The sequence below is a fragment of the Salvelinus sp. IW2-2015 genome, unplaced genomic scaffold (genome assembly GCF_002910315.2).
Source record: "Salvelinus sp. IW2-2015 unplaced genomic scaffold, ASM291031v2 Un_scaffold3111, whole genome shotgun sequence".
Lineage (NCBI taxonomy): Eukaryota > Metazoa > Chordata > Actinopteri > Salmoniformes > Salmonidae > Salvelinus > Salvelinus sp. IW2-2015.
Window position 1 is genome coordinate 49,204 of NW_019944401.1, and position 4,353 is coordinate 53,556.

Genomic DNA, 4,353 nt, shown 5'->3' on the forward strand with positions numbered 1-4,353 from the left:
CCCAGCGAGAATTAAACCCTTGATATTGGCGTTGAAAGTACCATGCCCTACCAACTGAGCTACAGAGGACCATCCTAAATCCTGTTCTTCTACCCACCAGCCTCCTTAACCAGTTCGCTATCTTTGCCTCAAGGCCGATTATTTATGAAGAAATCGACCAAAATAATCGATTGAACCTTGTTAGATTAGAATCACCTGTCGCCTCTGGTTGTTGTTGTGTGTAAATGTCAGTCAGGTCCCATACAGAAAGATGAGAACCTACCCGTCTCCCCTGGGTCTCATAAAACACAAACAAACATGACCATCAATAAAGACAGGCCTTGTTTTAATGATACACTATGAGGGATACTTGGCCGTGTCCCAATAATGCGCTATGAGCGTGCCAGAGGACTACTAAATAAGGCCTCAGATCCTCAGAGCACCTAAACAGCTTTGTGGGAAAGTTCATCCCATGTTGTTTATCCATGTTTGTTCTGGCTCTTAGAGCTGTTGTTACTTACCGACAGGTTCTTCCCTGCCAATCTGCAGTGTTCGACGTGTTCCTCCACAGCTGGCCAGTAAATCTAAAGGAGGGAGGGAGGGATACAGGTGAGGCTTAAATATGGATACGGTACGCCTTTCATCATTACTTTATGATACCCCTTCTGTGTTTTATTGAGAACGTGGCGATCTAAGAGAACACAGTTGGGAAGGCGCCTTGACTGATTCAAAACAGAGTCATGGTGCTGGCCTTAACTCTACATTTACACATAGATAGGGAGATTCACTGAGGTGCTGTCTGTACCGTGCGTGTAGGAAGAGCCAGGCTGTCCGAGTGGAGAAGGTAGATGTGGTCTCTACCCCCTACCAGGAGCCAGCCACGGTCCTCATCCAGCAGCATGGACTGGTAACCTCCACTCACACCTCCGTCCCAGAACACGCTGGAACTGTTCATCCAACGCAAGTCTACAGAGAGGGAGGGAGAGAGATGGCAGTAATTGATACTAGTATCTAAGTCTGGCTATGTTAGCAGTTCCTTATGGTGTTGGGAGTTGAAGCTTGTCTTGAAGTCTGTGGGTCCGCAGTGCCGATGCTCTGGTTTACGTTTTGACGGACGGTAGCAGAAGTGAACATCTATGGCATGGGTCGCTGGAGTCTTTGGACATTTTTTCAGGCCATCCTCTTAGGACACGCCATGATATAGAGGTCCTGGAAGGCAGGGAGTTTGGCCCCAGTGATGAACTGGGCCGTCCACACACCCCTCCTGTAGCGCTTTGCGGTCAAGGGCGGTCCAGCTTGCCATACCAAGCGATGATGCAGCCAGCTCCAAAGATGCTCTCGGATGGTGACAGCTGTTAGACATTGATTGAGGATCTGAGTGGCCCATGCCAAATCTTTTCAGCCACCTAGGGGAGAGGCACTGCATGCCCTCTTCATGACTGTGAGTTTGTGTGGTGTGATCTTTGTTCAGTCTCTTAGTAGATGTGACGACCAAAGCATCTTGAAGTCTACGGATCCCGCTCCACAACAGTTATCTGTCGATGCGAGATGGGAACATGCTATCTCCTCCTTTACTTCCTATGATGTCCACGATCAGTTTCCGTTTGGCTCTTACGACGTTAGAGGAGAGGTTGTTAGTCCTGGCACCACAACTTTGGCTAAGTTCTCTGAACCTCTTCCCTGTAGGCTCGTGGTTTGTCTGTCACTGTTCCCTACACTGCCTAAGTCTCTGACCTCTTCCTGTAGGACTGACATCGGTGAGTCAAGGACATACCCAACGTGAATGTGTCGTGCAGCAAACTTAATGCATGTGTGTTAGATCTTTGCTTGGTCCACGCTAGGCCTGGGTGAACAGGGAGTACAGGAGCGGACTAAGCAGCACCCTGAGGGTCCCCATGCTGAGGGTCAGCGGAATTGTTGTTGTTATATTGACCTAAACCACCGGCCGTCAGGAAGTCTCCAGGTATTCAGTTGCAGAGAGAGGTGTTTCAGGAGTATTAGTCAGAGAGATGGAACAGGGAGTTTAGTCAGAGTTTAGTCAGAGAGATGGAACAGGGAGTTTAGTCAGAGTTTAGTCAGAGAGATTGGAAGCAGGGAGTTTTAGTCCCAGAGTTTAGTCAGAGAGATGGAAACAGCGGAGTTTAGTCAGAGTTTAGTCAAGAGAGATGAGAACAGGGAGTTTAGTCAGAGTTTAGTCACGAGAGATGGAACAGGGAGTTTAGTCAGAGTTTAGTCAGAAGATAGAACAGGGAGTTTAGTCAGAGTTAGTCAGAGATGGAACAGGGAGTTTAGTCAGAGCCTCTCTCTACTGGGTTATTGACATGGGAAACACATGTTTACATTGTCCAAAGCAAGTGAAGTAGATAATAACAACAAGTGAATAAACAATAAAAATGAACAGTAAACATTACACTCACAGAAGTTCCAAAAGAAATAAAAACATTTCTCTCTCCCCTGTCCCAGGTCTATGTAGGTGCATTGTGGGTGGTAGGCCTCCGGTGCCACAGACACATGGGCCTCCTCCTCCCCCCCCTCTCCTTTCTCACCTCAGTGCTGTGTCCCAGGTCTATGTAGGTGCATTGTGGGTGGTAGGCCCGGTGCCACAGACGTACACATGGGTCTTATTGAAGGGCTGGAGGAGCCGCAACGTAGTTGGCACAGTCAGTCTGAAACAACGTTAGGATTTACATTAAACATACATGACACACCTTCTACAGTACAGTCATAGTCAACAAGAGATTAAACATTATATATAGTGCCATACTTTATGCATGACGCTTTTATTCTCAAAGCAAGACATACAAAACATGCAGTGCATACATACAGTACGAGTGCATACTTACAGTATTTATGAGTGGGCCCAGCGAGAATTAACCACTGATATTGTCGTGAAAGTACCATGCTCCTAACCAACTGAGCTACAGAGGACCCATCCTAAATCCTGTTCTTCTATCCACCAGCCTCCATTAACCAGTTCGCTATCTTTGCCTCAAGGCCGATTATTTATGAAGAAATCGACCAAAATAATCGATTGAACCTTGTTAGATTAGAATCACCTGTCGCCTCTGGTTGTTGTTGTGTGTAAATTGTCAGTCAGGTCCCATACAGAAGATGAGAACCTACCCGTCTCCCCTGGTGTCTCATAAAACACAACAAACAACATGAACCATCAATAAAGACAGGCCTTGTTTTAATGATACACTATGAGGGATACTTGGCCGTGTCCCAATAATGGCTATGAGCGTGCCAGAGGAACTACTAATATAAGGCCTCAGATCCTCAGAGCACCTAAACAGCTTTGTGGGAAAGTTTCATCTCATGTTGTTTATCCATGTTTGTTCTGGCTCTTAGAGCTGTTGTTACTTACCGACAGGTTCTTCCCTGCCAATCTGCAGTGTTCGACGTGTTCCTCCACAGCTGGCCAGTAAATCTAAAGGAGGAGGGAGGGATCAGGTGAGGCTTAAATATGGATACGGTAGCCCTTTTCATCATTACTTTATGATACCCCTTCTGTGTTTTATTGAGAACGTGGCGATCTAAGAGAAACACAGTTGGGAAGGCGCCTTGACTGATTCAAAACAGAGTCATGGTGCTGGCTCCTTAACTCTACATTTACACGTAGTAGGGTGATTCACTGAGGTGCTGTCTGTACCGTGCGTGTAGGAAGAGCCAGGCTGTCCGAGTGGAGAAGGTAGATGTGGTCTCTACCCCCTACCAGGAGCCAGCCACGGTCCTCATCCAGCAGCATGGACTGGTAACCTCCACTCACACTCCGTCCCAGAACACGCTGGAACTGTTCATCCAACGCAAGTCTAAAGAGAGGGAGGGAGAGAGAGAGAGAGAGAGAGAGGGGGGGCAGAGGGGGGGGGGGTAGAGGGAGAGAGAGCGGGGGGGGCGTGGGAGGGATGGCGAGAGAGAGCAAGAGAGGGAGGAGAGGGGGAGGGAGACAGGGGAGGGGGGTGAGGGAGAGCGAGAAGAGAGGAGGAGAAGGGAGAAGGGGGAGACAAGAGAGAGAGAGAAAGAAAGAGGGGACGAGAGAGAGAGAGAGAGAAAGAAAGAGGGAGAAAGAGAGAGGGAGAGAGAGAGAGAGAAAGAAAGAGGGAGAGAGAGAGAGAGAGGGAGGGCAGAGGGGGGGGTAGAGGGAGAGAGAGCGGGGGGGCGAGCGTGGGAGGGATGGCGAGAGAGAGCAAGAGAGGGAGGAGAGGTGGAGGGAGACAGGGGAGGGGGTGAGGGAGAGCGAGAAAGAGGAGGAGAAGGGGGAGAGGGGGAGACAAGAGAGAGAGAGAAAGAAGAGGGAGAGAGAGAGAGAGAGAGAAAGAAAGAGGGAAGAGAGAGAGGGGGGAGAGAGAGAGAGAGAGAGAAAGAAAGAGGGGA

At 48.8% G+C, this 4,353-nt stretch overlaps 1 long non-coding RNA gene and 1 pseudogene across 1 annotated transcript; both read right to left on the minus strand.

Annotated features, from left to right (window-relative positions):
- Nucleotides 1-1,366, minus strand: part of LOC112075370 (semaphorin-3D-like) — a 48,557-nt pseudogene extending 47,191 nt beyond the window's left edge.
- A 1,164-nt stretch (nt 1,367-2,530) lies between these two features.
- On the minus strand, nt 2,531-3,771 carry LOC112075372 (uncharacterized). The gene is made up of 3 exons (XR_002894971.2): nt 3,632-3,771; nt 3,347-3,409; nt 2,531-2,645 (listed from the first exon to the last, which is right to left on the minus strand). It is a non-coding gene; the product is annotated as an uncharacterized lncRNA (long non-coding RNA).
- Between the last annotated feature and the right edge of the window lie 582 nt (nt 3,772-4,353).